The sequence below is a fragment of the Chiloscyllium punctatum genome, chromosome 19 (genome assembly GCF_047496795.1).
Source record: "Chiloscyllium punctatum isolate Juve2018m chromosome 19, sChiPun1.3, whole genome shotgun sequence".
Lineage (NCBI taxonomy): Eukaryota > Metazoa > Chordata > Chondrichthyes > Orectolobiformes > Hemiscylliidae > Chiloscyllium > Chiloscyllium punctatum.
Window position 1 is genome coordinate 73,687,695 of NC_092757.1, and position 12,631 is coordinate 73,700,325.

Consider the following 12,631-nt stretch of genomic DNA (forward strand, 5'->3'; position numbering starts at 1 on the left):
ATAGCCAGAGTAAGGCTGGCTGCTTTCTGGTCCCAGTGGTGCTACTGGGAACAATAGCCATTGCTAGAATAACATCCAGTCCCCAACAGCTATTGTCACCAAGGTAGGTAGAGGCAGGGCCAGACTGCCATCTTTCCCGTCTCTCCACCCACCACCACTACCCCACCCCACACAACATGGTGGGCAAGGGAAGTGGTGACCCCTGATTGAAATTGGTAGAGGGAAACATGCTGCAAGGGATGGGGGCTGTAAAAGAGATTCCGCATCCTCCCCTCCCACAGACACTAACCCCTTGACACCTCCCCCCCTCCCAAACTGCCTACTTTTCTGGCCACAAGCCTGAATAGTTTAAGCTGTTTCATTTCGCACTTGACATGGCCTCTGCCCTGCCAGGCAAGATTGCAACAAGTTAAGGTCCTTAATTGCCCAATGGGCACATGGGATCTCAGAGGCACCCCACCCCACCCCACCAACAACATGTAAATTTGCAATGGAGGACAGATTGACAAATAGGCACCGGGAACAATGTCCACAGAATTAGGTCCAATTTTACAACACCCTGATTGCCAACATCTCCCTGGGGTGCACAGAATTCAGCCCCCTGCACATAGTGAAATGTTGGGGTGAATATTTGTACAATCAACACCACATGTTTCTTTCATAACCTTTCACTTTCTCTTATAATGCTTATCTTTCAATGTTGATTAGAATATATATGCATCATCCATTGTTTGAACACAGTCATGGACATATGGAAACAAAATGGCAATCTAACTCTGGTCTATGCACAAGTTTATGATATTTCCAAAAACGGACTATCAAGTTTTGACTTCCATCATATGCTTTTAATACATTTGACCTTTCACAGACTAACATAGTTTATAAAAAGCAAAACACTGATTTAAAATGGCCACAGTGATCACTTGATCAGGTTGAGCCAAGATCATGAAACTACAAGCTAACAAGAGTCAGTCTGAACTAAGACTAATGTAATTAAATTGACTGGAACCAGTCATTCAGATTTCTATCCTTTATTTGATTTACACTCTTCTGGAAGTGTCATATATTGGGATGAAAATCTTACCCACAGATTATCCAACTTGATTTTTAAAAAATGAAGCCAGATACGGGAGTACACGAATGAGCTATGTTTCAGGCAACTATAGAAAGAGGAAAAATGAGTTTTCAGCAACTGAACAGGAAGACTTGCTATCTCTTTTTGTCTTAGCCTGTTGAAAAACAGCACCCATTGATAAAGCAAATTGGAGAAAATCCATTCACTGGGAACTCAAAGATATCTACAGATTTCTTTACAGCTGAGGAATCAAGTAATCAGTTCAACATCCATTATCTCAGCTTAAACCTAACCTCAAGCACTTAACTGCATATTCTTAACCTTCCTTTCATACTAATCACTCACTCCTTTTTTAAACTTTATACCTGCATTCATGTGTGTGTTTAATGTTGTGTTTGTTAATTTTTATTGGAGTTAATAAGCAATAAAATTTCCAATTCCTTCAGTCAAGAAAATCATACAGTTGGCTCCTTGATTTTAATTAAAGTGCATCACAGCTGCATGCTACAAAAAACATAAATATTTGTTGAGACCAACCAAGTGATTTAATATGTAACATGGTTTATATCTCATCATTTGAATTGCATCAAAATCCTACTTCATTGAGAGATGTTATTATAAAACAAAATTGAGAAATGACCAGTGAGTTTTGCATCTGACAGATGCATCTATATTGCAAAATGTATGTCAATAAGTTCATGACTTCAACAGTATTACTGGAGTTGGTGAAAATCAGAAGCCATGTAATCTCATGTGGAGGGGTGGGGAGATAGTCAATGAACAAAATCCCTGGTTCAATTTCATAGAGTTTTTAAACAACTGTCTCAATAAATGCTTTAGCAAGTGCTTTTAAGCAGATCATCGCTCCACTCTATCAACTGAGTGGTAATGCGGAGAAGGAAATAAACACACCAGCTTAAGAAAGGTGATGATTTGTTTTATGTTTTATGTTTCATGTGATTGGCAAAACATAACCTAATGTTTCACAGGCTTTGCAGGATCCAGTTATAATGTCCTTATGTAATGTTTGAGTTTCATTCCCAAAAGTTGCAACTTTAAGTGAAAAGATTTTAAATAAAACATGGTTTCCTGTAGAAATCAATGTAAAAGCCAGGGTTAGGTCCTGAGAACAAATTTTGCACAGTTGAGTCAATGTAAAATTTGAAATATTGTGCCATACATGTGTATTCCTCACTGAAATAACTTTCAAAACAAAATAAGGAAAGCTTCTGTGAAGGAAGCAAGCTTATTGCTTGCAGAGAAATCTTTTAAAAATGTTTACAGTACAGGTACAGACAAGTTCTTCACTATTTTACCTTTGAAGATAAACTATTTTAGAGTACAGTAAAGCAGGAAATATTTTTTTGAAAACTCAGTCATAGAGTCATATAGCATGGAAACAGACCCTTCGGTCCATTCAGTCCATGCCGAACATAATCCCAAACTAAGCTAGTAAACCTTTCCGACAGCATCCTCCACACCCTGCAACATCTTGGTAAATCTCTACTGAACCCTCTCGAGCTTGATGATCTCCTTCCTATAACTGGGTGACCAAAACTGAATACAGAAGAGGCCTCACCAATGTCCTGTACAACCTCAACATGACTTCCCAACTCCTATAGTAATAGACAATAGACAATAGGTGCAGGAATAGGCCAATCTGCCCTTTGAGCCAGCTCCACCATTCATTATGATCATGGCTGATCATCCTCAATCAGTGTCCTGTTCCTGCCTTATCCCCATAACCCTTGATTCCACTATCCTTAAGAGCTCTATCCAACTCTTTCTTTAAAGTATCCAGAGACTTGGCCTCCACAGCCTTCTGGGGCAGAGCATTCCATACACCCACCACTCTCTGAGTGAAGAAGTTTCTGCTCATATCTGTTCTAAGTGGCCTACCCATTATTTTTAAACTGTGTCCTCTGGTTCGGGACTCACCCATCAGTGGAAACATGCTTCTTGCCTCCAGAGTGTCCAATCCTTTAATAATCTTATACATTTCAATCAGATCCCCTCTCAGCCTTCTAAATTCAAGCGTATACAAGCCCAGTCGCTCCGATCTTTCAGCGTAAGATAGTCCCGCCATTCCGGGAATTGACTTCGTGAACTTACGCTGCACTCCCTCAATAGCCAGAATGTCTTTCCTCAAATTTGGAGACCAAAACTGCGCACAATATTCTAGGTGCGGTCTCACCAGGGCCCTGTACAGCTGCAGAAGGACCTCTTTGTTTCTATACTCAATTCCTCTTGTTATGAAGGCCAGCATGCAATTAGCTTTCTTCTAAGGACTGAGCAATGAAGGCAAGTATGCCAAGTACCTTTTTAAGTACACTATCTACATATGATGCAAACTTCAAACCACAGCAGTTACTTCACCTGTACAGGTACAAACATCAAAGAAATTTAAAAACACATCAGTTAAGAAGTTTATTTCAATACCTGAGCAAAAGACTGTTTGAAACAAAAATGATCATCATATGCAGGGAGCAGATACAATAGCAGCAACTCCAGCAGCACAATCAGGGGTCTTATTGAGATGTGATGACATTACAAGTTCGATAAAAACAAACACAGCCAAAAAGTGAGGGAGGGTGAAGCAAGAAATTACACTTTAAATGAGGAGAGAAGATACTGAAAAAACTTTAAATCAATAAAAAAAACTTTGAAAGAGGACACTGAAAATGAGAGCTTGTATTTTATAATGTATTGGTTGGGTCCTTCTCCAAATATTTCCACTTATATAAGAAGGAAATAGAGGACATACAGCATCATTAAAGGCTGCGGTTGTTGGTTTGCTTGCTGAGTTGGTGGGTTGTCGTGCAAACGTTTTCAACCTGGAATGCCATCAACAAGCATGTAGAAATAGACATCATATACAAACCACTGCAGCGAAAAACCCAGAAATGACAACTCCTACCTTAATAGACCAGGTAGTATAAGTATCAAATGGAACAGAACGGCAATGCTTCACAGAAGTCACACTGATGATGTTACCTGGCATGGTGACAAAACGTTTGCAACGGCAACACCGCCCAGCTGGGCCAGCAAATCAACAACCTCGTCCATAACCCTCCATCAGGGCTTATGCCCGAAACATTAACTTTCCTGCTCCTCAGATGCTGCCTGACCTGCTGTCTTTTTCCAGCGCCAAACTTTTCGACTCTGATTCTCCAGCATTTGCAGTCCTCACTTTCTCCTATACAGTACATGGAACCATGTTGACAGCAGAATTGAACTCATTTGCTCCCTGATATAATAACTATTTTAGCTTACATAAGAAATTCTAAAAGCTGTTTATTGTATCCATGGTACACTTTGGTCTTGCAAATCATTTCACAATTGAATTTCTCGCAAGAAAATTGTATGCTTTAATATATTTTAATGCATTTGCCATAATTAGTGTATAACTAAAAATATTAGTATAACTACAATTTGAATTAAAAATGCTTTCAATTCATTTTAAGGTTGGGTTTAATTTGAATGCTATATATTTTCTAGTTGGTGAAGACTAGCCTCCTTTGGTTTTTCTTTAGTATCCTAAAAACTATCCATCAAAGTGATATTTGTGGTTATTGTCATGCTAACAAAATCATGAATACAAACTTGATAGTGATAGTGCCTGAAAACTGGCAGTTATAGCATACCTGAAATAAAGCCGCTTTGACTCTAAATAGTCAGTTAATCCTTAGAAATTCCAAACTTTTGGTTCAGTCAAGTGTGAGATGCATGGAGGATAAGCAAGCTTTCCATTATGCATGGCCACTTAATTTGCAAACCACAATTCACAGTATGAGTGTCCTTGCTGATAGAATGCACCATAGATGTTGCGGTTAGTTTTCTCAGGTCTAAAGCAGCCGAATCAGTGATCTTTAAGCAATGCTTATGGAGCTGAATGTTGAGCGAGGAGGAACAGAGTGTTTATCCTGACCTCTGATTGAAGCTGTGACTTTTTGTCAGCCATTGGTCATCAACCATCACTCTCCCCACTTTGAATTCATCCACCGTGATGTAGTATAGATTATCATCCACATGGGCTGATATTCTTTCTCATCCATTGGCTTGCTACCTCTTGAAGCAAAATAGTATTTTTCCACGTACATCACCTTCTGTTTACCTCAGTGTGACAGCCTTTGCCATTTCTGGGTTTGCGACTGAAGTCAAGAGTAAATCAATTTCCATGCCTGGGTCCACTATTGTAATGCATAGGTATGAGGGCAACAGACCTCCATGTCTCTCTGGAACCAACTTTACACAGGACTACAAGTAAGAGAAATTGGCAATCAAAAGGATTCACAACATCAAAAAAAAATGTTGCTATGAGGTCACACATTCAGCATATTTGAAAGTAAAACAATCTATTTTTATTGACACATGAATATGAATAAATTTAAAGTTGCCAATTCACTATGTCATAAAGCATTCTCTTCCAATGTTTTATGAGTGTTTTTGGAATACCAGGATTGCAACAGGTAGTAAAGGGTCAATGGAAATGTCTTAATTGGTCATGACAACACACTTCTGACTTTAATAGAAATGAGACATTAGATTATGGTACTAATGAGGTTGGAAAGAAGCACTGACAAAAAACTGTACTATAGTGATTGCGTATTCTACAATGTCTTCCACATCAATGTGTCCATAAAGACTGATGGGGCATGAATGACATCACTTCAAAAGTACTTCATTGGTTATAGAACCATTGAGTGGTTGCAACAAATATTTTATAAACGCATCTTTTTTCTTTACATTTCAGCTTACAATATGTAGCATACATGCAAAAATGTACTTGATACATTTCTCAGCTCTTCATAAGATGTGAGTGTCATTGTCAAAGCCAGCATTAATTGTCCATCTCTAATGGCTCTGAGTTGCCTCCTTGGCCCGCTGTAGTCGACGTGATGCAGGTACACCTACATGGTAGCTGGGAGGGAGAGAGTTCCAGAATTTTGATCAAGCAACAATAAATAAAATTCCAATTCCAATTCAGGATCACGAATACTTAGAGGAAAAGTTTAGGATAGCATTCCAATGCAAACATAGTCCTTCTAAGTGATAGAGGTTGGGGAATAGGAAGATGCTGCCAAAACAGCTTCATGAGTTGATTCAATGCATCTGTAGATGGTACGCACTGCTGTTACTGCACTCTGGTAGTAACTGGTAGTATTAAGGCAAAAAATCAAAATCAGAAACAAAAACTTAAATTGCTGGAAAAGCTCAGCAAGTCTGGCAGCATCTGTGGAGAGAAATTGGAGTTAAATCAGAGGGTTCTGAGGAAGGATCACTGGACTCAAAATGTTAACTCTGATTTCTCTCTAGAGACCCGCTGAGCTTTTCCAGCAATTTCTGTTTTTGTTTCTGGGTATCAAGCTGTTGGATGGGAATTTAATCAAACCAACTGCTTCATCCTTGATGGTGGCAAACATGTTGCATGTTATTGGAGTGCACTACAGGCAAGTGAAGAGTATTCTATCACATTCATCTTGTGTACATTGTAGATGATGGACAGATTTTGGGGAATTGAGAGGTGAATTATCCCTCTATATTCTTCACAAAGAAAGACAAATGAGACTTTCTGCACCGCTCAGTAGCCGTAGAGTAATCATTACATCACCCATCCACAAAACACAAATTTTCAACAAGTATCACTCAAATAGATATATTTCACGGCATTAAACAATGGCTGAGGAAGTAGAGGATGAAACAGAGAGAAACAACAATGAAATGATAGAATTATGGGCATGGTGATGGGTAAGCAGCTATGGGGCACAGTCATCACATGTTGACTGATCCTTTCTTGTTGCCTCAGGCATGTACATTCTGGGATTGCTTTAACCCATAAGATTCACACAATTCTGCAAACACTTGTCTTCATAAAATCAATACCAGAATAGTGAATGTGATATGAGTAGCTTGCACCAAACAATTGTGAACAACTTAACTTTCTAGAGAGTCCATCACAACTGCTAATGCTATATTCTCTGAGAGAAACAGATCCTCATGACAACACATATCCCTTGTGTGTGCAGGCCATTGTCATATACGTTAATTGCTGTTCTGAGTTAGCACTAGACATGTGCAAGCTCACAGGGGAAAGCACCTAAATGGACAGACAGTATTCTGCAGCAATTGCAACAAACACCCCTCTCCACACACATCAGTATTAATGCAGCTGCTTCAAAAGTCAATATTTATTGACAAAAAAAATTATTTGAAATATATGTCCACAGGAGTGGACATCCAAAATATTCATTTTCTCAAAAATGGAATTTAGCCACTGATGAGAAAGGTCAAACATTTCAGGTATGAGAAATTCACCAAGAAAAGAAAGCTTTTGAGTTCCTGAAGTATGCGCACACACCAGCCCAAGGACTTATATCGTGTGCATTCCATGTCACATGCACTGAAAGATAACAACGCTCTACTCCTCCAATTTAAATTACAGTCTATCTTTTTTTATCACTTAGGTAATAAATAGTCAATCCTGCTAAAGGAGTGGAAATGTTGTATATTCTAGTTCCGAACAAGTGCAAAGTAGAAAAAAAATGGCTTGCAGTATCACCATTAAGGATAAAAAATCAACCAACAGAATCGACATATTCATTTACTTGACTGTTTCTTCTGTAATGCCAACACCAGAATGGTGAACTGAATGGTCAAAGTGCATGGACGTGAGTATATGGAAAAAGAGGCATAATATAGCAAAGAACAGCATGGAGGTCCCTGAAATGTCCCTGTGACAAAAAGGTGATAGCAGGAGCAACCTGAACTGCCATTGAGCCAAGCGATTGACTGTTCCTGCCAACATCCATCATAGCCTCAGCAATAAGCTTGAACATTGGACTCTCCCAGTGCCTCAAATGCATGTAAGTATAGTCTTATATGTGTAAGAGATGTTTTTAGATTGCTGGACAGATTCAAACTCCAACATTTTTGTTTCCTTGATATGCTACTGTACAGAACCAAACTGCATTTGTGACTACGTATATATGTAAAGAGTTTATTTTATGAATTAAGTTTTTTTAAGTGAAATAAATAAGGTTAAACATAATGTATTGGTTCTCCATCATTCATATAATTAATAACATGTGCTATGTTCAGTGTAGTTTATACTGTGCATGTGTTTCTTATTCTGCCAGTGATCCAGCCTTGCACAGCATAAAATAGTTAGCATTGCTATTCCACAGTATCTGCAAATAAATATTTCTCTTTACAGTTCATGGCAGCCTTGTATGAAACCTACAACTCATGTATTTAACAATCCATTTTGAAACGAAGTAAACAATACAATCATCTTTAACACAGCCCAGAAAGAGAACAGCACTTCTTTCTTGCAATGAGGCTTTCCCAAGTACTTCACGATTATTAGCAAATGCAAGCAGACATTTTTATTTCTTTTCTACTACTCACAATCCTTAAAATTGTCAGAAAAACTGAAATTGCAATAACAGCAGAAATAAAATCTGTAATTTTTATTTCTTAATTTCTCCAAATTTTATATTCTGTATCAAGGGAAACATAAACCAATTTTGATGTTTTCTGTTGATAGAACCAGAAAGTTTTTCTAACATCCACCTGGATATATCAGAGTAGTGTTTTGATTGCAATCCTAGATTTAACTAAGAATCATAAGCTATTGAATTGTTTTGTTATTTTGTTCTGGTGACTTTTTTTTGTCACCGGGAAATTGTGCAAATCGTACAATTGGATAGAGGAAAATAATTGTGACAGATTCATTAATTCAGACTCTAAATTAGAAGTTAGTCTCTTAGACTAACCCATTGCATAATATACAAACCAGATTTAAAATTATTCCCTGGAATACAAAGGATAAATTAAATTTTTCCAAGTGAGGATGTTGTAATCATTGGCATACAAGCAAGTGATGTTAAGTAATAACTTAATTGAAAAAGTGTAAATAAGCTTGATGTTAAATGGAACAAAAGAATTTTTTCTGTTTAATGCATCATGTTTATGCCACATTCTGTACTGCTTAAAGTATTTGAAGAGCAATGCTTTAAAATTTAGCTAAAATCCCTTAATCAATGCTAATTAGCCCTAACTTGCATATGTTAATTAAGACTATTTACCAAAATTATAGGTATGAACATCCCCAGAGGGGTTCCTGTTCATTTAATTAGTCCCAATTAGCTCTAATTAACACGTGTAAATGAGATACTGTTGAACCTAAAATAAACATAGTGTTGCCTGCTGCATTCACATGCAATTTGACTTATTGTATATGTTTGTAGAAGGAAGAGGCAGTTGAAACCCTTAATTAATGCAAATTGCTGTCAGTGCAGACATTTTCATAGAAGTTATTCATTTCTGGAACTATGGCAGAAATAAAAACCCATTCCAGTGTAACTGGATATTCCAGTTGCAATTCTTGGTTAACAATTTCTCATACTGTAGATTGATAAGCCTGTAACAAATAAACAAGCTGGTATGTTTGAGAATTTCCACTGGATTATCAACATTGATTTATATTTCACATTTTATATTTCTAGAATTTACTCTCTAAGATCATATTCTGGGGACATTATAACACCACATACAAATATCCAAATAATAAAGATAAAGATTTTAATTTGGTTGATTCTGTGAACAAAAAAAAACCATTGAGTTAAAATCTTACGCCTTTTATAGACTAATTAGTGATATTTACGGATGGCATTTGCAACAAAAAGGAAAAATGATTAAAACAGCTAAAGTGACACAAGTTTAATTAAATTGGGCCATTTGTTGCATGATAGTTGTGTATTTATATAAATGTGTGTATTTAATATAAATTTTCCAGAACTGTTAAACAAAGGAACTTTTATATCAATTCTGTGGGATAAAGCAATTTGTATAAAGAAAATATTAATGTTCACTATCACCAATCACAGTAAATCTTCTGCATGCATATCAGCCACAAAATTCCTGACAGAAGATCTTTGTTCAACAAAACCCACAGGTAATTTAAGCTAAGTACAAGGTAGAAGAGACCTGTAAAAATATTGAACTACCAAATGACAGTGCACCAATAACAATACAATCCAATTCACTGAATTTTACAGCAGTAAGATTGGGATTGCCTAATTAAGTAGGTAAGTCAATTACATGAGCATCATGAAGGGTTGAATCTATGTGACCTGTAAACATCACCACTTTGACCAGTTTATAAAATTGCATGCTGCCTTACATATAAATGTGAGATGAAACCTTACCATGTGCTTGCATTTGGCAGTTGTGTTTCTCACATATTTATCTAATTCCTAATAGGATTTTCTCCTTGTATGTCAAACATGTATGAAAGGTGCATTGTTTTATTTCTGTACATTGTAACTGTCAAACTAATCAATAGACTTTATGAGTCTTATTAAAATAAAGTATAAGATTTTATGGGAACGCATTCGCCAGAAAAGTGCTGGAGCCATTTCTTGGGCTGGAATTTCAGATTGGAGTCAGGAAAGTATGCCCAGATGATTGCAGGGTCATAACACCTTCCAAGAACACAATTTTTAAATTGCACCAATACCCATTCCCAACTATACCAGCAATTGAACATTCAGCCTGTTTAGTCAATGTTTTCATTGAACTATATCACATCTCATGCCTCATAGTGTACATTATATATCACCATCAAGAAAGTTTAATATGAATCACTTTTGAAGAAGAGTCAATGTAGCAACGTAGGAAAACCTTTGTTAATGACGAACACTTTTTCACTAATATACATGGAAAATGTAATTTAAATGTAATTCAATTTAAGAAATTAAGATTATCATAAAAACTTGTTGCACATTCATAATATCTTTTTTAAAAAGGCTACTTAGCATTGTTGATATAAAGAAGTGGCTGTTCATGCAAATAATTCTGTGCTGGCATGCAATGGACAATGGAAAACACAATAATCACAATATTCTTTTGCTCCTTTTTCCAAACTTTGTTCGATCATATCAGCACTAGTATACAACAGGGCACAAAAGAAAACAATAATGGCAACAAGCTTTTCAGCTTTTAACCTGACCTGGGTTAATACATGCCATTGCATTGATTTTTGTCTCAGTATTACTAAATAGCTACAGTATAACAGTTTGCTTTCAAGGCTTTTCTTCACTAACCCATTTCATAAAATACAATGCCCGTCATTCAGGATCAAAATATAATCACAGCAACATCATTAAAGAAGCTGGCAGAATAAATTATGCACTTAGCACTGCAATGTTCCCCAACAGTTTACCCTTCCAGTTGCTGGGGCAAAAGTGGTTATACTGGTTGAAGTCAAATTCTTGTATCAGGTATGAAAGTCATCTTGATGATTCACAATCTGTAAATATATCTGATGCTCAGCCATTCCATTTGAATGTCTGTCCTGTGGATAATTAAAATGCAATTACCCCAGGATAATGGTAGGTCAAATATCAGCAGGATCAGAATGTTTCAACAGTTCTGTTAGTTATAAATTGATCCAGTGCACACAGCCAGTCATATTTAAATGATAATGTATGGAATTGTATAATATGACTCTTCAGTTCTGTCTTCCAATGTGAAAACGATTGATACCAAAGATATATAATTAATGGGCTTAATATTAGTTTATCATGAGCTATATGTAGCCGATGGCAAGTGCAGTGGTTTCCCATCCAAATTGGATGTATTTCCCTGATCTCCATTCCACTTCTTTTTCTTAACTTCCTCAATGTATTGCAAGTTTTTGTTTCTTTAATTCATTTCATCACATGCATTTTCCCATTCCTTTTGCTGTTCGGACTCCAGTTTTGGACAGGCCCTTTGTAACATTTAGTCTGTAATGTAAGGCTGAGAATTTTGTAAAAGGTATACTTTATTGACGTGTCTGAAAGTTCAATTGCAGGATCTCTGTTACCATTCAAGCAATTGTGGAGGATATTGTTTGGCTGATGTGGAAAGATGGACAAACTGAAAGCTATTTTTCACACAAGAGTATCTAATCAATATTGAGACCATGCACAATAATTTCATCCCTACTTAGTTTAACCTGTAGGAGAAAGTGAGGACTGCAGATGCTGGAGACCAGAGTTGAAAAATGTGATGCTGGAAAAACACAGCAGGCCAGGCAACATCCAATTAGTTTAACCTGTAGTCCTGCCAAGAAAACCTAAACATATAAATTAAATTATGTAAGAAATGAGATTAAATTAATTCACCAAATATCTAAATTAGCTGTTCCTATTACTTATAGTCAATTTATGCTTAGCTTTAAACTGTGTCCTTCTCCAGTAACATAGTAATAAAGTTCAATACTGATATCAAAGTTTTATATCATTGTTCCCAGCCATGTAAAGTATTTCACAGGGGAGAAAAAGGTCATGCTAAGCCCAGTTTTCCAATAGTCTAATTCTTATATGTATCACCCAATGCTAGGCAGTTGATGATCAAACTTAGGTTTAATTTTAATTGAGGGACTTTACCGAAAACAGCGTCAGCTCTTCTTGTTTGGTAGCACTCTCACCTCTGAATCAGAAAGTCCCAGATTCGAGCTTGATTCTAGGGAGCACAAAATGCAAGTCTGAGGTAACCATTGAAGAACTG